The following is a 22,002-nucleotide window of genomic DNA, read 5'->3' on the forward strand; positions in this document are numbered from 1 at the left end:
TAATCTGGTTGAATAAAACCAGAATCAGAGGAAGAGGATATGGGTCTCGGACGGTAATCTGATTCAATTCCCGAAAAGCCCAACAAGGGCAGAGATCCCTGTGCTTCTTCTTAATGAAGAAGAACCCTGCCGCCACAGGCAAAGAGGAGGGTCTGATATGTCCCTTCTGAAGACTCAGCAATGTAATCTTTCATGGCTTGTACCAGAAAGATTATGCAGTCTGGATTTGGGTAGTTTTGCTTCAGGAAGCAGATTAATGAGGCAGTCGCATACACGATGGGGAGGCAAATCCTGACAACCTCTCTCTGAAAATTCATCCTAAAAATCGACAAATATGCCAGTATGGTCTCCATAGAGACTGAAGAGAGGGAAGTGTTTAAGCAGTTATCAAGACAGTAACTTCCCCACTCCACAATCTCCCTGGATTTCCAATCCACTACAGGATTATGTTTCACCAACCAGGGTAGACCCAATACAATAGGAGTGAGAAGGCCCTTCAGGGCATATCAGGAAATTACTTCACAATGCAGAGGTCTTAGACATCTCTAAGCAAGTGGCACTGAGTATGGCATAGATGGAGATGGGATTAGCCAACATACTGCAGGTAAGCCCTTGCCTCTTTACAAGCAAAGCATCCACCATGCTGACTCCTGCTCCACTGTCCACAAACACAGAAATGTTCTCAGTTCCTCTCTTTATCGCCACCTCTGCTGTCAGGACAAACTGAGAATTACATGTAGAGGACAAACACACACACCTCAATTGTCCACAGGCCTCCATGAACACTAAGAATGTGTCTCTAGCCCCAGAAAACCTGTCTAACCTGTCTAATATCGGGCTATGGGTAGCACTGTCTACACGCAGAATCTCTAATATCAGGAGTCTGTAACCACTGCTGCTGAACAGCTAACTTAAGGTTTGATACCTCCAGGGACAGACCCTGCAGCCACTCAGTCAGAAAACTGATGGGATTCCTGTAAAAAAAAAAAGCAAAAATCAAAACCCATAACAACAAATAAAAACCTGCGTTTCAGTTTTTTAAATTTTTTTTTATAATTTGTGGCTGGTGATAAAGTCACTCGAGGTATAGGGAAGTATCAGGCGAATGTCTAAAGTGAATGGAAACCCTGTGTCTAAGGAAGGGGAAATGGTGACCCCTGACTGAACCTACCATTGCCCCCTGGCTTCCCTCACCACCCTAGATAGGTTCTGCACCTATGCACTGAGTATAACTGACTTTGGCTGACCCTGAAATAGGCCAGAAGTAGGGAACCGATGGGATGAGTGCTAAGTCAACCCCACTAAGCTCAAAAGAACACACGGGTAATACAAACAGGGGGAATAAACAAATTTATCTCCAGATGACTCAGAAAGAGAAACTGCAAAAACAACAAGGTTACTCCATATGAATCCAAGCCGACTGTTTGCACTGAAGACTTGTTAAGGGTATTAGACCTATCACCAGCACAAACCAAAAGATAATGAGATTGTTTTTAGGACAAAGGAAGTGCTAATGAAAACAGCTGAAAAGGTGAGTAACTCAGCAGAGTCCTAAAGGAAAAGGAATAAAGCTCATGCACAGGAGATACACAAGATACCATATACACCAAGGTAAAGGTTGATAACAGAGAAAAGTGGATGTGGTTCCCCCATATAACAGCCTTTCCTTTGCAGTCAGACATGCCCCCATGCTGAGAGACAGCTGTCTCACTGCAACCAATCACAGCCGCCGGTTAATTTAGTTAAATAATTTAAAACAATGACGTGAGGTCCCACCCCCAAATGATACCCAGCCGAGGTAAGCACACAGCAGAGGGTCGGTATTCTCAGGCTGGGGAGGGCGAGAGCCATGGTTACGGCCCCCCCTCCCGCAGCCCAGAATATCAGCCCGCTGCTGCCCCGAGAATGTCGCATCCATTAGATGCGACATTCCCGGCATGTCACCGCCTCTTCCTGATTGCCGTGATGTGGTGGCAATCGGGGTACTAAGGAGTTAATAGCTGCCACTAAGTCCAAGGTTAGTAATGGCAGCGTCTATGACACGCTATCACTAATCTGTTAATAAAGTAAATAGAACACTGAAAAATCCTTTATTTGAAATAAAACACCAAAAAGCCCCCCTGTCACCACTTTATTAACCACCACAAATACCCAGGTCCGGCGTAATCCACACTGATTCAGCAACGTCTGAGACCCGATACTCAATGCAGCCTCATTCCATGAACGATGCTGCAGGGGTAACTTCAGGTCATTTCTTACGGTTGGTGATGTCAACACATTACCACTCGTGAGAATTTCAGTGCTGCAGTAAAGCACAACTCGGAGTGACGTCACTGACTGGCAGTGACCCTGCGAGAACTCAGATCCAAGCTCCCTCAGGGTCACTGCTCCATCACACTGTTATGGGGGGACCTCCTGCTATAGGAATAGATGAAGATATACTACTACCAGTGGTCAGGGTCCACCGTGCAGTGATGGCAGAACTGCAGCTGGTGGCACAAGGCCCTACTGAAACCCAACAGTAACCCGGTAACTAAGGTACTCTATGTTACAGGTCACACAGAGTTACCAACAGATGTAAATAGACTCTGTCCCATCACAGAGGACCTGTGTATGCAGTAACCGTGTTCTAAGCAACACGATACTGCAGTATGTATACTGAACTCTATTAAATGACAGAGTGAGATAAGGAAATAATATTATAGTAAATAAACAGAACTCTGTTAACTCACAGAGTCTAAATGGCGAATTACACTTCTGTTCCTTCACAGAAGGTAATATATATGTAGCTGTGACGACGGGGGTCCCGAGCGTATGGGAACCATTTGTCAGGTAGCGGGATTGAGTCACACAGGAGCACTTTATCACTTCAAACGTCCATGCGGTTTATTTAAGCCCCTATTGGACAAACAATCAGCAGATTTGGTTTCCAGTACCATCTCTATGCTGATGACACCCAACTGTACACATCTTCTCCTGACATCACCCCTGCACTATTACAAAATACTAGCGATTGTCTGTCCGCTGTCTCCAACATCATGTCCTCCCTCTATCTAAAACTGAACCTATCAAAAACTGAACTTCTCCTGTTTCCTCCCTCTCCTAACCTTCCGAAACCCAATATTACCTTTTCTGTGTGTGGCTCTACCATTACGCCCCAGCAGCACGCCTGCTGTCTTGTGGTTATATTTGACTCCGATCTTTCCTTCACTCCCCACATTCGTTCACTTGCTCGTTCTTGTCACTTCCACCTCAAAAACATCTCAAGAATTCGACCTTTTATTACCGTTGACTCTGCAAAAACTCTTAGGCGGGCTTTGCACACTACGACATCACAGGTGCGATGTCGATGGGGTCAAATTGAAAGTGACGCACATCCGGCATCGCATGCGACATCGTAGTGTGTAAAGCCTAGATGATACGATTAACGAGCGCAAAATCGTCGTAATCGTATCATCGGTGCAGCGTCGGCGTAATCCATAACTACGCTGACGCGATGGTCCAATGTTGTTCCTCGCTCCTGCGGCAGCACACATCGCTGTGTGTGAAGTCGCAGGAGCCAAGAACATCTCCTACCGGCGTCGCTGTGGCTTCCGTAGGATATGTGGAAGGAAGGAGGTGGGCGGGATGTTTACATCCCGCTCATCTCCGCCCCTCCGCTCCTATTGGTCGCAGTGACGCCGCACGACCCACCCCCTTAATAAGGAGGCGGGTCGCCGGCCAGAGCGACGGTCGCAGGGCAGGTGAGTGCATGTGAAGCCGGCGTAGCGATAATTTTCGCTACGCCAGCTTTCACAAGATATTGTACCTGCAAAGGGGGCGGTGACTATCGCGTGCGACATCGCAGCATCGGCTTGCGATGTCGCAACGTGCAAAGCCCGCCTTACTGTCGCTCTTATTCATTCTCGCCTGGATTATTGTAACTCTTTACTAATTGGTCTCCCTGCTACTAAACTCTCCCCTCTCCAATCCATTCTGAATTCCGCAGCCAGGATCATTTTCCTCTGCAACCGCTTCACTGATGCCTCTGCTCTTTGCCAGTCATACAGAATCCAATATAAACTTATCACTCTCACTTACAAAGCTCTCCACAATTCTGCACCACCCTACATCTCCTCCCTCATCTCTGTCTATCACCCCACCCATGCCCTCCGCTCTGCTAATGACTTAAGACTGACATCCTCAACAATTCGAACCTCCCACTCCCGTTTTCAAGATTTCTCACGAGCTGCGCCTATGCTCTGGAACACACTACCAAGAGAAATCCGATTAATTCCCAACATCCACACCTTTAAGCGGGCCCTAAAAACGAATCACCTCACTGCCCTGATCTAATCTAGTCCCTTTCTGCCCTTCAAAAAACTTACTTCCAGTTCTCGTCCCCTGTAACTGTATAAATTCTCACCGATGGGTTCATGCAGCTGCTTTTGAATACCCTATTAAATCGATGGCTGGACTATATATGACAAGCTTTTCTCCCCCCTATTCACCTTTTGTGTCTCCCCTATTTCCTCATAGACAGTAAGCTTACGAGCAGGGCCCTCACTCCTCCTGGTATCTTAATTTTGTTATTTTGTCTTATATTGTCTGTACATGTCCCCTCTTAATTGTAAAGCACTGCGGAATATGTTGGCGCTATAGAAATAAAACTTATTATTATTATTATTTAAACCTGTCATAAACCACTGTTACACAGCATTAAAACATATCCGCAAGGTTTCATACACAGTGTCTCCGTGCCGGCATCACAGCATTTACTCACTGACCTCTCTATTCAGGAGTCTCAGCACACTCCTCACTTGGTCTCACCATGTGCTCCATCAGGTCCATTTCCTTCCTGGACCCTGGTAGACAGCCGTGTGATCACCACCAGACACATGATATCCTCCCAGACACACCCCTGGGTGGGAGGCAGGTGGATGGTCAGTCCCGCCCATTGCTTTCTGGGACTATCCCATGCATCTAGCCCTGAAACATGCTACCAAAAGACTCGTGGAACTACAAGTCCCAGCAAAGAATCCAAGTTCATGGCAGAGGCTCTCTGCGACACACAACGGCCACCTCCAAGGTTATCGAGTGCCATCTCACAGTAGCATACACGGTATGTATAGGAGCTGACAAGCAGAACACTAGCCGTATCTTGCTAGCATTGGCTCAGGGTATATGCAGTGGTGAGTGTACAGGGTACTGCTCCTATATCGGCTTTCTATATGGTACAGCCGGTTAGCCACCAATCCAAAAGCCGCCCAAGCCCGATATTACTGGAACCTAGCTTCGCCAGCTACTGACCCTAACTCGGTCAACGGATATGACCGCAACACCTCACCCTAACCCATACCTCCCAACATTTAAAGATGAGAAAGAGGGACAAAGTATGTGGCGCACGTAGCGCGCCGCGGCAATTATAAGCCACGCCCCCTAGCCACACCCATTTTGCAATCTGTCACGCCCACATCCAATCCTTTTCAGCACTGCTGATCACATTGTTTAAGGCTGCGTGCCCACGATCAGTATTTGCAGCATTTTGGATGTAGCGTGTTTTTGCTGTGTCTAAAATGCTGCATTGTACAGTACAAGCACAGTGGATAGATTTCTAGAAATCCCGTGCCCACTGTGCTTGTTTTTTCTGCAGCAAACACTGACCTGCGGAGCGTCTTTCCAGACTGCAGCATATCAATTGTTTGCTGCAGTTGCATGCGTCCTCCGTAGGGAGAACACAGCAGGAGACCGCAGCGCACTGAACCCTGATTGTGGGCACAGGCAGCTGCGTTCTCCTGCGGAGGAGACGTGCAGCCCCGCAGGTCAGGACCCGCTGCCTCCAGGACACAGCGAGTCCTGATCGTGGGCACAGGCAGCTGTGGTCTCCTGCGGAGACGTGCAGCCCCGCAGGTCAGGACCCGCTGCCTCCAGGACACAGTGAGTCCTGATCGTGGGCACAGGCAGCTGTGGTCTCCTGCGGAGGAGACGTGCAGCCCCGCAGGTCAGGACTAGAGATGAGCGAACCGGTCCCGGTTCGGCTCGAGGTCGGTTCGCCGAACGGAGGTCCCGTTCGAGTTCGGTTCGTCGAATGTTCGACGAACCGAACTCGAACCGCATAGGAAACAATGGCAGGCATTCACAAACACATAAAAACACCTAGAAAACACCCTCAAAGGTGTCCAAAAGGTGACAAACAACTCACAACACAACACAAACACATGAGAAAGTGACAAGGACATATACTCATGTGAAAACAAAAGAGCAGGACAAGGAAAAAGAGGAGGAGACACAGATATAGGCATGGCACGCCCTTCTAAAATCATGTAAAACACCGCAAGGTGACTCCAAGCGGAGTCTTCCTTTTTTCCAAAAATTGGGCCACACACACACCCACCCATTCAGTGGCAGCAGTTGTGCCCCAGTTGTACAATTCACAGCTAGGTTTGCATCAAGCACATTCAAAAATACGCCATAATTAACCGTCCCCAGGATGACACCAGGGTAGGTAGCAAAGTCTTTCCTGATCCCAGCTCTGTTCATCTTGGCTCCTTTTAAAAAACACAGCAAGCAAGGGTTACTCCAAGCGGAGTCTCCCTTTTTTTCCAAAAATTGGGCCCCACACACACCCACCCCTTCAGTGGCAGCAGTTGTGCCCCAGTTGTACACTTCACAGCTAGATTTGCATCAAGCACATTCAAAAATACGCCATAATTAACCGTCCCCAGGATGACACCAGGGTAGGTAGCAAAGTCTTTCCTGATCCCAGCTCTGTTCATCTTGGCTTCTTTTAAAAAACACAGCAAGCAAGGGTTACTCCAAGCGGAGTCTCCCTTTTTTCCAAAAATTGGGCCCACACACACCCACCCCTTCAGTGGCAGCAGTTGTGCCCCAGTTGTACACTTCACAGCTAGATTTGCATCAAGCGCATTCAAAAATACGCCATAATTAACCGTCCCCAGGATGACACCAGGGTAGGTAGCAAAGTCTTTCCTGATCCCAGCTCTGTTCATCTTGGCTCCTTTTAAAAAACACAGCAAGCAAGGGTTACTCCAAGCGGAATCTCCCTTTTTTCCAAAAATTGGGCCCCACACACACCCACCCCTTCAGTGGCAGCAGTTGTGCCCCAGTTGTACACTTCACAGCTAGATTTGCATCAAGCACATTCAAAAATACGCCATAATTAACCGTCCCCAGGATGACACCAGGGTAGGTAGCAAAGTCTTTCCTGATCCCAGCTCTGTTCATCTTGGCTCCTTTTAAAAAACACAGCAAGCAAGGGTTACTCCAAGCGGAGTCTCCCTTTTTTCCAAAAATTGGGCCCCACACACACCCACCCCTTCAGTGGCAGCAGTTGTGCCCCAGTTGTACACTTCACAGCTAGATTTGCATCAAGCACATTCAAAAATACGCCATAATTAACCGTCCCTAGGATGACACCAGGGTAGGTAGCAAAGTCTTTCCTGATCCCAGCTCTGTTCATCTTGGCTCCTTTTAAAAAACACAGCAAGCAAGGGTTACTCCAAGTGGAGTCTCCCTTTTTTCCAAAACTTGGGCCCCACACACACCCACCCCTTCAGTGGCAGCAGTTGTGCCCCAGTTGTACACTTCACAGCTAGATTTGCATCAAGCACATTCAAAAATACGCCATAATTAACCGTCCCCAGGATGACACCAGGGTAGGTAGCAAAGTCTTTCCTGATCCCAGCTCTGTTCATCTTGGCTCCTTTTAAAAAACACAGCAAGCAAGGGTTACTCCAAGCGGAGTCTCCCTTTTTTCCAAAAATTGGGCCCCACACACACCCACCCCTTCAGTGGCAGCAGTTGTGCCCCAGTTGTACACTTCACAGCTAGATTTGCATCAAGCGCATTCAAAAATACGCCATAATTAACCGTCCCCAGGATGACACCAGGGTAGGTAGCAAAGTCTTTCCTGATCCCAGCTCTGTTCATCTTGGCTCCTTTTAAAAAACACAGCAAGCAAGGGTTACTCCAAGCGGAGTCTCCCTTTTTTCCAAAAATTGGGCCCCACACACACCCACCCCTTCAGTGGCAGCAGTTGTGCCCCAGTTGTACACTTCACAGCTAGATTTGCATCAAGCGCATTCAAAAATACGCCATAATTAACCGTCCCCAGGATGACACCAGGGTAGGTAGCAAAGTCTTTCCTGATCCCAGCTCTGTTCATCTTGGCTCCTTTTAAAAAACACAGCAAGCAAGGGTTACTCCAAGCAGAATCTCCCTTTTTTCCAAAAATTGGGCCCCACACCCACCCACCCCTTCAGTGGCAGCAGTTGTGCCCCAGTTGTACACTTCACAGCTAGATTTGCATCAATCACATTCAAAAATACGCCATAATTAACCGTCCCCAGGATGACACCAGGGTAGGTAGCAAAGTCTTTCCTGATCCCAGCTCTGTTCATCTTGGCTCCTTTTAATAAACACAGCAAGCAAGGGTTACTCCAAGCGGAGTCTCCCTTTTTTCCAAAAATTGGGCCCCACACACACCCACCCCTTCAGTGGCAGCAGTTGTGCCCCAGTTGTACACTTCACAGCTAGATTTGCATCAAGCACATTCAAAAATACGCCATAATTAACCGTCCCCAGGATGACACCAGGGTAGGTAGCAAAGTCTTTCCTGATCCCAGCTCTGTTCATCTTGGCTCCTTTTAAAAAACACAGCAAGCAAGGGTTACTCCAAGCGGAGTCTCCCTTTTTTCCAAAAATTGGGCCCCACACACACCCACCCCTTCAGTGTCAGCAGTTGTGCCCCAGTTGTACACTTCACAGCTAGATTTGCATCAAGCACATTCAAAAATACGCCATAATTAACCGTCCCCAGGATGACACCAGGGTAGGTAGCAAAGTCTTTCCTGATCCCAGCATCTCTTCATCTTGGCTCCTTTTAAAAAACACAGCAAGCAAGGGTTACTCCAAGCGGAGTCTCCCTTTTTTCCAAAAATTGGGCCCCACACACACCCACCCCTTCAGTGGCAGCAGTTGTGCCCCAGTTGTACACTTCACAGCTAGATTTGCATCAAGCGCATTCAAAAATACGCCATAATTAACCGTCCCCAGGATGACACCAGGGTAGGTAGCAAAGTCTTTCCTGATCCCAGCTCTGTTCATCTTGGCTCCTTTTAAAAAACACAGCAAGCAAGGGTTACTCCAAGCGGAGTCTCCCTTTTTTCCAAAAATTGGGCCCCACACACACCCACCCCTTCAGTGGCAGCAGTTGTGCCCCAGTTGTACACTTCACAGCTAGATTTGCATCAAGCACATTCAAAAATACGCCATAATTAACCGTCCCCAGGATGACACCAGGGTAGGTAGCAAAGTCTTTCCTGATCCCAGCTCTGTTCATCTTGGCTCCTTTTAAAAAACACAGCAAGCAAGGGTTACTCCAAGCGGAGTCTCCCTTTTTTCCAAAAATTGGGCCCCACACACACCCATCCCTTCAGTGGCAGCAGTTGTGCCCCAGTTGTACACTTCACAGCTAGATTTGCATCAATCACATTCAAAAATACGCCATAATTAACCGTCCCCAGGATGACACCAGGGTAGGTAGCAAAGTCTTTCCTGATCCCAGCTCTGTTCATCTTGGCTCCTTTTAAAAAACACAGCAAGCAAGGGTTACTCCAAGCGGAGTCTCCCTTTTTTCCAAAAATTGGGCCCCACACACACCCACCCCTTCAGTGGCAGCAGTTGTGCCCTAGTTGCAAACATGATGTTTTGATTTGCATCAAGCACATTCCAAATCCACAAGCATTTACTCTCCCCAGGATGACACAGGGATAGTAAATTCCTTCTGGATCCATGACTTGTTCATTTTGATGAACGTCAGTCTGTCCACATTGTCACTGGACAGACGCGTGCGCTTATCTGTCAGCACACACCCAGCAGCACTGAAGACACGTTCAGAGACAACGCTGGCAGCTGGACACGACAAAATCTCCAAGGCGTAACTGGAGAGCTCTGGCCATTTTTCTAGATTTGAAGCCCAAAAGGAGCAAGGCTCCATTTGCAAAGTCATGGCATTGATGTTCATTTGAAGATACTCCTGTATCATCCTCTCCAGCCGTTGACTATGTGTCAGACTTGTTGTCTCTGGTGGCCTTGCAAAAGAGGGTCTAAAAAAATTATGAAAAGATTCCATGAAATTGCTGTTACCAGCACCAGATACGGTCCTACTGGTACGGGTAGACTGTTGAAGATGACGAGACCGTCCCATGTTTGGCAAGTTACAACTGGGAGAATCACTCCCTGCACCTGCACGGTTGTTTGGTGGAAAAGCCGAGCTAAGATCGAGTAACAGCTTCTGCTGATACTCCTGCATACGTGCGTCCCTTTCTATGGCTGGAATTATGTCACAAAATTTGGACTTGTACCGGGGATCTAATAGTGTGGCAAGCCAGTAGTCATCATCACTTCTAATTTTGACAATACGAGGGTTATGTTGGAGGTAGTGCAACAAGAAGGCACTCATGTGTCTTGCGCAGCCATGCAGACCAAGTCCACGCTGTCCGCGCTCGCGGCGGTGTTTCGGGGGCGTGCCTGGTCTCGGCGCGCGTCACTAAGGGGGCGGAGCACCCGGAAGTCAATGGCTGATGATAGCATTTAAAAGCAGCCCTTCTAATGCCAAACATATCGCCTATTCCTGATGAAGCTGGAGCCACTGTGATCATACCACCAAGCGAAACGTACGGTGAAGGATGGCCTCAGGGTAGATTGGATGGTTATACCCCCTTGGGAGCTCTCTTTGCCTTTGATAGCACCTTACCTTAGGACAACCACCTCAGTATTATTGCCCATGGTATTTATTATGTTAGGATTGAGCACATGCACTTTACTAGCATTACTATCCTTTCTCATGATGTTTTAATGAGCAATGATTTTTTCCATACTGTATGTATCAGTTTTATTCCATGGATGGTCCTTTGTCCTTGATATTCTATAACCGGCATTTTTTCCTGACAATCCGAGCCCCATAGAACATTTACCCCTTCATGTGGTTTTATATTGTGGTTTTATCCTGACCCTGATGATTTTTTGTGTGTCATTTTAATTATGCACTATAATAAACTTTGTTATATTTTTGCACCTTATATACTCCATTTCTCCTGTGTATTCATGTGTTTCAACGAGTAGGTGCTTACCCCAGAGCCCCTCACTTGAGGTAGCCTCTGGTGGCTATACATTATTATAATGGTTATGAGGTTTTTTGGTTTTCTCATTGCTTTTCCTGTGTTTTTCACAGTTTGCCTATTAACCACAATGGACTTCAGAGCCCGCGATCGGGTGTGGCTCACCAACTTTGATGATGCCATAAAGAATCAAGGTGGTCAGCTCACAAGTGACGGTGTAACCACCTCCAATGAGTCACTAATTTTTAAATACAGAGAATTATTGAAAAAACGTCTGAAAATCTGTTGGAACAGAGCCCTTCTTGTGAAATATATTGATAGGGGGTTGGTTCCCCGGGGGCTGAGGGTCCAGGTCTTCCCGTCCTTTGGAGTAGAAGAGGAGGAATTCAAGGACAAATGGGAGGACCTGGCCCAAAAATGTTCCACAGGTTTTCTGACCCTTCTGTGTGAACATAATACGAAAACTCTGTCAACCATGGAGGTGGAATTAGAGGATTTGGAGAGGACTCTCAAAGAGAGGTTGCCTGCTGAAGGTATTACCAAGTTGAATAATGAGTTGGAACAAGAGCTGTCAAGAGTGGAGAAAGAAATCAAAGATTATAAGTTACGCAAGTTTAATAGAGACATCTTAGATTACTCCAGCCATAGGGCATATAGGTGGCGCCATAGACAGGATAAGACTCGAGCTTCGGGTTCCAGGGATACGACCACGAGCAATAGATCCTCCTCTATACAATCACGAGCTTCAGATAATGAATCTTCTTCTGGGGCATCAGGAGGGACATGTGACTGGGACCAAGGTATTGGAGCCAGGGTCAAATCCAACCGATCCAGACAACAGACTACATGGAAAAAACCAAACAAGTATGTTGAAAACCAATTGAAAGTTATTAATTTATCTGGACGTGAACTAACTGATGCCCAAGTTGAAGTTTTATCCCTTGGTCTTACTTTCTCGCCCACCAATTCTTTTAACTTTTTTACAGCGCAAAAAGATATTAACTTATTCGCGAGAAAGCTGATTTTGAGAAGATTACACCATAAACAGCCATCCGGTGAAAATAATGAATTGGAACAAGAAGCTCAGCAGGTATTGGAGGATCTTTTGCGCGAACAGGAACCTGATGCAACATGTTCTTTCCCCAGACATCTGCTGCCTAGATCCACCCGCTTTCCCCCCTTGTCTCTATGTCCTGCCATCGATATCTTCACCCGTCTTGTGGTGAATGATTTTAAAAAGATATCTGGTAAACGAAGGCACGACAATCTTACCCATAAACAAAGACAGGCGTTGGAAGAATTACAGGGTTGTAAAGACGTGGTCATCAAACCAGCAGACAAGGGGGGAAATGTGGTGGTTTGGGCTGCAGAAAAATATGAGAAGGAGGCTCTACGTCAACTTCGAGATAGAGATACATATACTAAACTCTCGTTTAACCCCATGACCACTTATACCCATGAGCTGTCCCAGATCCTGGAGATGGCAGTTGAGAAAGGAGTCATCACACGGAGGATGTTTGATGGACTTATTAACAAATATCCAAAAACATCTACCCTATATCTGTTACCCAAAATCCACAAAGATCCCGTCAACCCACCGGGGCGTCCCATAGTGTCCAGTATGGAGGGGTTGTGTGAGCCCATCTGCCAATTCATCGATCATTACTTAAAACCTATGGTGGAAGCACTCCCCTCCTACGTTAAAGACACTACGGAGGTCCTAAACAGGTTGGACGGGATCTTTGTGGAACAAGATATAATATTAGTAACGGCTGACGTAGAAAGCCTTTATACCAGCATACGTCACGATGATGGGCTAGCTGCAGTTCGTTTCTTCCTGGGAGCTGACGGTCGTGATGGTGAGATGGGCATGTTAATCCTCGAGCTGCTCCGCTTTGCTTTAACCCACAATTTTTTTCTTTTCAGAGATCAATGTTACCTTCAGAGGCGTGGCACTGCGATGGGCGCGGCCTGTGCGCCTTCGTACGCCAATCTTTTCCTAGGATTTTGGGAACGGACCATCTTTGGCGACGAGGGCGTGGGGGCCAGCGCCCATGTGCAATGCTGGCTAAGGTACATTGATGATATTTTGTTTATTTGGCAGGGTACAGTGGGGCAGCTTGAGGATTTTATGAAATTATTGAATATTAATGATTATAACATCAGGCTGACTTTTAGGCATAGCAGCAGTAGCATTGATTTTTTGGACATCAAGATAGAGGTCGGAGAATATCATATGGTACAAACAGACGTCTTCCGTAAAGGAACCTCGGTCAATGCTCTGCTGCACGCCTCTTCAGCCCACATGCCTTCTACTATAAGAGCCATCCCCACTGGGCAGTTCCTACGGATGCGACGAATCTGCTCCTCTAACAACAAATTTGAGGCTCAATCAACCGATCTTAGGTGTCGTTTCCAGGATCGCGGCTACAGTGGTAGAATGATCAAGAGGGGATATCTTAGAGCCAAAAATACCTCTAGGACACAACTCCTTACTTATAGACCCAAAAAAAGTCCCACGGAAGGTGAACTCAGGTTCATTGGAACCTATAATCATGAGTGGTGTACGATGAGAGACATACTTCACAAACATTGGCCGATCTTAACATCTGATCCGGTACTTTCAGGTCTCATCACTGATACCCCACTCATGACAGCTAGACGGGCTCCCAGTATTAGAGATATTGTAGTAAAGAGCCACTATGTGCCCAATATACAGAATCCCTTCAGTAATCGTGACCCACTTGTCGGATGTTTCAAATGTGGACATTGTTTAGCCTGCAAAAACATCATTCGCAGCAAGACCTTTACCTCCTCGGATGGCAGGAAAACCTATACCATCCGTAAATACATCTCGTGTGGTACCACACACGTGGTGTATTTCGCTACATGCCCATGCTCCCTGATCTACGTGGGGCTTACCTCCCGTGAGCTCCGCGTTAGGGTCAGGGAGCATGTGCGTGATATCACAGCAGCTGCATCCGTGGAGGATTGGTCTTTGCTGAAAACCCTCCCCCGCCATTTTAAAAAACATCATGCATGCGATGCCACGCTTCTTCAAATACGTGGCATCGATTCCATCAATGGTGGATCTAGGGGTGGGAACTTAAAACGGTTATTGGCCCAATGTGAAACCCGATGGATCTCCACTCTTGACACTCTGGTACCAAAAGGGTTAAACGAAGCTATTAGCTTTGTCCCCTTTTTGTAGGTCCCAATATCTGGCTACATAGATTCAGCTCCTCCGTCCCTTTCATTTCCATTCTCACTTGTGACCTTTTTAATTGTTTTTATAGTATGTATCCACATTATTCTTATGGTCTTATTATTCATATTTATATATATGCATTCACATATATATTTGTGTCATGGCATAATTTATGTTCCATCTCCCCCCTTTTTTTCCCTGCTGATGGCTGCTAGGCTTAATGATGGGTACTAACCATATATATATATTTTTTCAATCATATTTACAGCTGTTGACTATATTAACACATTTTCAATAAATGGATCAAGTACGGCATATGATCTGGACATATTTTCCGATTTTCTGGACGTCACCATATATGAACTTTATGGATTTACATGAGGAGATTCCACTCCAGCACATTATATGGATCATAGTGGCTTCTTGAATGTGGACTTTCCAGCATATTTACTTCGGTAATGGAATGAACAAGAAACTTCCTATGGTTGCCGCCTCCTCTTTTTGTCATGTGGTGTCACGTGATGTTTACCCGGTCACCTGACCTCCTTGCTTACCGCCCACCGATCGCGCCCCGTGGCCGTGCTCGCCTCCTTCACTGCCGCGATCGCGGTCACCACTGACCTTGGCGTCAGCGTGGGACATGGGTGACGCGTCCCAACTCCCCCGCTTGTACCCTCAGGTCTGACCGCGCTCGCGGCGTTGTTTCGGGGGCGTGCCTGGTCTCGGCGCGCGTCACTAAGGGGGCGGAGCACCCGGAAGTCAATGGCTGATGATAGCATTTAAAAGCAGCCCTTCTAATGCCAAACATATCGCCTATTCCTGATGAAGCTGGAGCCACTGTGATCATACCACCAAGCGAAACGTACGGTGAAGGATGGCCTCAGGGTAGATTGGATGGTTATACCCCCTTGGGAGCTCTCTTTGCCTTTGATAGCACCTTACCTTAGGACAACCACCTCAGTATTATTGCCCATGGTATTTATTATGTTAGGATTGAGCACATGCACTTTACTAGCATTACTATCCTTTCTCATGATGTTTTAATGAGCAATGATTTTTTCCATACTGTATGTATCAGTTTTATTCCATGGATGGTCCTTTGTCCTTGATATTCTATAACCGGCATTTTTTCCTGACAATCCGAGCCCCATAGAACATTTACCCCTTCATGTGGTTTTATATTGTGGTTTTATCCTGACCCTGATGATTTTTTGTGTGTCATTTTAATTATGCACTATAATAAACTTTGTTATATTTTTGCACCTTATATACTCCATTTCTCCTGTGTATTCATGTGTTTGTGGCATAGAGGTGCTAACCGTTCTTTCTTCCTCTGACATCTCCCCCCAACCTCTTTCAACTGAAATTTGACCAAGGTCTCCCTCATCTGCTGAGTCTTCCATGTCCATGGACAGTTCGTCCTCCATTTCTTCATGTTCTCCTGCACCTTCCTCAACATTTAGCCTGCTACTATGCGCCCTTGTTGATCCCTGTCCCCCATGGTCCCATGCCTGGCGCCTTGTTGATGATGAACGTCTGGACCTTGGTGATGTTGTTGTGTCTTGCGCATATGAATCCTCCTGTAGTTCATCCCCTTCCTGTTGTCCCACCCCCTGACTCCGAATAGTGTTTAGTGTGTGCTCCAGCATGTAAATGACTGGAATCGTCATGCTGATAATGGCATTGTCAGCGCTAAACATATTCGTCGCCATGTCGAAACTGTGCAGAAGGGTGCATAGGTCCTTGATCTGAGACCACTGCATCAGGGGGATCTGACCCACCTCTGCATCTCGTTGGCCCAGGCTATACGTCATGACGTATTGCACCAGGGCTCGGCGGTGCTGCCACAGTCGCTGTAACATGTGGAGAGTTGAATTCCAGCGTGTCGCCACATCGCATTTCAGGCGATGAACCGGCAGGCCGAAAGACTTCTGGAGCGATGCAAGTCGCTCAGCTGCGGCGCTTGAACGGCGGAAGTGAGCAGACAGTTTTCGTGCCCTGTTCAGAAGGCCATCTAGGCCGGGATAGTGTGTTAAAAATTGCTGGACGACAAGGTTCAACACGTGAGCCATACAAGGTACGTGTGTCACCTTGCCCAGGCGAAGGGCCGCACCCAGGTTTGCAGCATTGTCGCACACGGCCTTACCAGGCTGCAGGTTGAGTGGAGACAACCATTTATTAAACTCGGACCGCAGAGCTGACCACAACTCCTCAGCTGTGTGACTCTTATTCCCAAGACATGTCAAGCTAAAGACCGCCTGATGCCGTTGCGCTCTGCTGCCAGCATAGTAATGAGGGGTGCGTGATTCCTTCTGCGCAGTGAGAACGCTGGTGGCCTGACCAGGCAGGCTTGGGGCGGAGGTGGAGGACCCAGATGAGGTGGAGGATGCAGAAGCAGTGGCGGAACTTGGACAGACAGAGGATTGACACACAAGTCGTGGGGACGGCAAGACTTGTGCAGCAGACCCTTCACCATCTATCACCATAGTTACCCAGTGCCCAGTCAGCGACATGTAACGTCCCTGTCCATGCTTACTGGTCCAAGTATCGGTGGTGAAATGCACCCGTTCACACACAGAGTTTCTCAAGGAAGCGGGGATGTTGTGTGCGACATGCTGGTGTAGCGCGGGCACACCTTTCTTAGAGAAGTAGTGGCGACTAGGCATCTGGTACTGGGGCACAGCGACAGACATAAGGTCTCTAAAATCCTGTGTGTCCACTAGGCGGAAAGGCAGCATTTCGGTAGCCAACAGCTTACAGAGGGATAGAGTCAACCTCTTAGCTTTGTCATGGGTCGCAGGAAGTGGCCTTTTATTTGACCACATCTGAGGGACAGAGATCTGCCTGCTGTGTGTAGACGGTGTTGAGTAGGGTGTCCCTGGAAAAATGCAGGTTTGTGAGGAAAGTGCAGGCGGAGACATGATGTTGCCTTCATCCAACGTTGGTGCTATCGATGTCTGAGAGAGCTGTACACACTCACTTGTTTCCCTTTCCAAACCAACTGACGACCTACCAAGCAAACTGCCTGTTGCGGTTACAGTGGTGGAAGTTGTGGGTGGAAAAACAGGTATGACAGCTGTCCCCACAGTCCTAGAAGATGACGAGCGCGCGGATGCACTGGAAGGGGCAGGCGGTGGATGGTTCGCTCCGCTAGGCCGCATTGCAGCACGGTGAGCTTCCCACCGGGACCTATGATATTTATTCATGTGACGATTCATGGAAGAAGTTGTCAAACTGCTGAGGTTTTGACCTCTACTAAGAGAACCATGACAAATTTTACAGATCACATAATTTGGGCGATCTTTTTCTATGTCAAAAAAGGACCAGGCTAGGCAAGGCTTAGAGGCCATGCGACCTGTTGATCCACCACAAATAATGCTCAGAGGCAGAGTGGTGGCTGAGGATGCAGTTGTAGACGTGCTACCAGTACTCCGACTGTGTCCAGGAAGGCGCAAGGTAACTTCGTCATCAGTTGCATCCTCCTCCACCACCTCTGTTGACCTCCTCAACTGCCTGACTGTGGGTTGACAGTAGGTGGGATCTAGAACTTCATCATCAATTGTTGTGTTTGCACTCCCCTCCCCCTCAGACTGAGCCTCTTCTTGCCCTGACCGAATATTTAAGTTGTCATCCCAATCGGGTATCTGCGTCTCATCTTCATCAGTATGTTCCTCATTGTCTATAACCACAGGTGTTACAGTTTGTGACAAAGGGTCAACATTATGCTCAGAAACTTGGTCCTCACGGCCTGAATCAGAGTCACAAAAATTCTGGGCATCACTGCAGACCATTTCCTGTTCTGTACTCACTGTAGCTTGGGAGCAGACCTCTGATTCCCAGGCTATAGTGTGACTGAACAGCTCTGTAGACTCAGCCATCTCAGTTCCACCATACTGTGCAGGGCTGATGGAGACTTCAGAGCTGGGAGAAAGCAAGTTTGATTGGGATGACAACTCAGAGGACTGGTGTTTTTTGGATGCAGTACTTGAAGTGGCTGAGAGGGCACTTGTTGGACCACTTGAGATCCATTCAAGCATTTTCCTTTTTTGGCCATCATCTACCTTTGTTCCTGTTGTTCGTGTCCGTAAAAAAGGGAGCACATCGGATTGTCCACGGTAAGTAGTAGACATCTTACTTTTGCTGGTAGATGGTGTATCTTCAGCAGATGATAATGGAGCCACCTTCCTCACGGACAAACCCTTTTTTTCCTTTTCCACCACGCCTCTTCCCCTTTCCACCAGCATCTGTCATTTTGCCACTCATGTTGATTGCGACAAGATTGTGCACTGAAAATGTGGTAGTAAAAATTGAGAGGTGGTGTAGATTGCAGTGGTGGTCTAGCTTTATTAACAGCAGAATAATAAAGAATAAATATCCCTGACAATGCAACTACGGCCCTTAAACTGGCAGCATCAATTGCTAGTATAATGGCTTAGTTATAATGAGTTGGAGTGTGCAATGCAGGTAGAGGTGCTGCAAATGTCTTTGCACTAGTGTGACTAGACCAAAGTCCAATAGCCACGTTTAGGATGCCACTAGGTACACTGAGTGTTTGCTAGTATAATGGCTTAGTTATAATGAGTTGGAGTGTGCAATGCAGGCAGAGGTGCTGCAAATGTCTTTGCACTAGTGTGACTAGACAAAAGTCCAATAGCCACGTTTAGGATGCCACTAGGTACACTGAGTGTTTGCTAGTATAATGGCTTAGTTATAATGAGTTGGAGTGTGCAATGCAGGTGGAGGTGCTGCAAATGTCTTTGCACTAGTGTGACTAGACAAAAGTCCAATAGCCACGTTTAGGATGCCACTAGGTACACTGAGTGTTTGCTAGTATAATGACTTAGTTATAATGAGTTGGAGTGTGCAATGCAGGCAGAGGTGCTGCAAATGTCTTTGCACTAGTGTGACTAGACAAAAGTCCAATAGCCACGTTTAGGATGCCACTAGGTACACTGAGTGTTTGCTAGTATAATGGCTTAGTTATAATGAGTTGGAGTGTGCAATGCAGGTAGAGGTGCTGCAAATGTCTTTGCACTAGTGTGACTAGACAAAAGTCCAATAGCCACGTTTAGGATGCCACTAGGTACACTGAGTGTTTGCTAGTATAATGGCTTAGTTATAATGAGTTGGAGTGTGCAATGCAGGCAGAGGTGCTGCAAATGTCTTTGCACTAGTGTGACTAGACAAAAGTCCAATAGCCACGTTTAGGATGCCACTAGGTACACTGAGTGTTTGCTAGTATAATGGCTTAGTTATAATGAGTTGGAGTGTGCAATGCAGGCAGAGGTGCTGCAAATATCTTTGCACTAGTGGGACTATAGCAAAGTCCAATAGCCACGTTTAGGATGCCACTAGGTACACTGAGTGTTTGCTATTATAATGGCTTAGTTATAATGAGTTGGAGTGTGCAATGCAGGCAGAGGTGCTGCAAATGTCTTTGCACTAGTGTGAATAGACAAAAGTCCAATAGCCACGTTTAGGATGCCACTAGGTTCACTGAGTGTTTGCTAGTATAATGGCTTAGTTATAATGAGTTGGAGTGTCCAATGCAGGCAGAGGTGCTGCAAATGTCTTTGCACTAGTGTGACTAGACAAAAGTCCAATAGCCACGTTTAGGATGCCACTAGGTACACTGAGTGTTTGCTAGTATAATGACTTAGTTATAATGAGTTGGAGTGTGCAATGCAGGCAGAGGTGCTGCAAATGTCTTTGCACTAGTGTGACTAGACAAAAGTCCAATAGCCACGTTTAGGATGCCACTAGGTACACTGAGTGTTTGCTAGTATAATGGCTTAGTTATAATGAGTTGGAGTGTGCAATGCAGGTAGAGGTGCTGCAAATGTCTTTGCACTAGTGTGACTAGACAAAAGTCCAATAGCCACGTTTAGGATGCCACTAGGTACACTGAGTGTTTGCTAGTATAATGGCTTAGTTATAATGAGTTGGAGTGTGCAATGCAGGTAGAGGTGCTGCAAATGTCTTTGCACTAGTGTGACTAGACAAAAGTCCAATAGCCACGTTTAGGATGCCACTAGGTACACTGAGTGTTTGCTAGTATAATGGCTTAGTTATAATGAGTTGGAGTGTGCAATGCAGGCAGAGGTGCTGCAAATATCTTTGCACTAGTGGGACTATAGCAAAGTCCAATAGCCACGTTTGGATGCCACTAGGTACACTGAGTGTTTGCTAGTATAATGGCTTAGTTATAATGAGTTTGAGTGTGCAATGCAGGTAGAGGTGCTGCAAATGTCTTTGCACTAGTGGGACTATAGCAAAGTCCAATAGCCACGTTTAGGATGCCACTAGGTACACTGAGTGTTTGCTAGTATAATGGCTTAGTTATAATGAGTTGGAGTGTGCAATGCAGGCAGAGGTGCTGCAAATATTGTTGCACTAGTGGGACTATAGCAAAGTCCAATAGCCACGTTTAGGATGCCACTAGGTACACTGAGTGTTTCCTAGTATAATGGTTTAGTTATAATAAGTTGGAGTGTGTAATGCAGGTAGAGGTGCTGCAAATGTCTTTGCACTAGTGTGACTAGACAAAAGTCCAATAGCCACGTTTAGGATGCCACTAGGTACACTAAGTGTTTGCTAGTATAATGGCTTAGTTATAATGAGTTGGAGTGTGCAATGCAGGCAGAGGTGCTGCAAATATTGTTGCACTAGTGGGACTATAGCAAAGTCCAATAGCCACGTTTAGGACGCCACTAGGTTCACTGAGTGTTTGCTAGTATAATGGCTTAGTTATAATGAGTTGGAGTGTGCAATGCAGGCAGAGGTGCTGCAAATGTCTTTGCACTAGTGTGACTAGACAAAAGTCCAATAGCCACGTTTAGGATGCCACTAGGTACACTGAGTGTTTGCTAGTATAATGGCTTAATTATAATGAGTTGGAGTGTGCAATGCAGGTAGAGGTGCTGCAAGTGTCTTTGCACTAGTGTGACTAGACAAAAGTCCAATAGCCACGTTTAGGATGCCACTAGGTACACTGAGTGTTTGCTAGTATAATGGCTTAGTTATAATGAGTTGGAGTGTGCAATGCAGGTAGAGGTGCTGCAAATGTCTTTGCACTAGTGTGACTAGACAAAAGTCCAATAGCCACGTTTAGGATGCCACTAGGTACACTGAGTGTTTGCTAGTATAATGGCTTAGTTATAATGAGTTGGAGTGTGCAATGCAGGTAGAGGTGCTGCAAATGTCTTTGCACTAGTGTGACTAGACAAAAGTCCAATAGCCACGTTTAGGATGCCACTAGGTACACTGAGTGTTTGCTAGTATAATGGCTTAGTTATAATGAGTTGGAGTGTGCAATGCAGGCAGAGGTGCTGCAAATATCTTTGCACTAGTGGGACTATAGCAAAGTCCAATAGCCACGTTTAGGATGCCACTAGGTACACTGAGTGTTTGCTAGTATAATGGCTTAGTTATAATGAGTTTGAGTGTGCAATGCAGGTAGAGGTGCTGCAAATGTCTTTGCACTAGTGGGACTATAGCAAAGTCCAATAGCCACGTTTAGGATGCCACTAGGTACACTGAGTGTTTGCTAGTATAATGGCTTAGTTATAATGAGTTGGAGTGTGCAATGCAGGCAGAGGTGCTGCAAATATTGTTGCACTAGTGGGACTATAGCAAAGTCCAATAGCCACGTTTAGGATGCCACTAGGTACACTG

This window comes from Anomaloglossus baeobatrachus, chromosome 2 (genome assembly GCF_048569485.1).
Source record: "Anomaloglossus baeobatrachus isolate aAnoBae1 chromosome 2, aAnoBae1.hap1, whole genome shotgun sequence".
NCBI classification, from domain to species: domain Eukaryota; kingdom Metazoa; phylum Chordata; class Amphibia; order Anura; family Aromobatidae; genus Anomaloglossus; species Anomaloglossus baeobatrachus.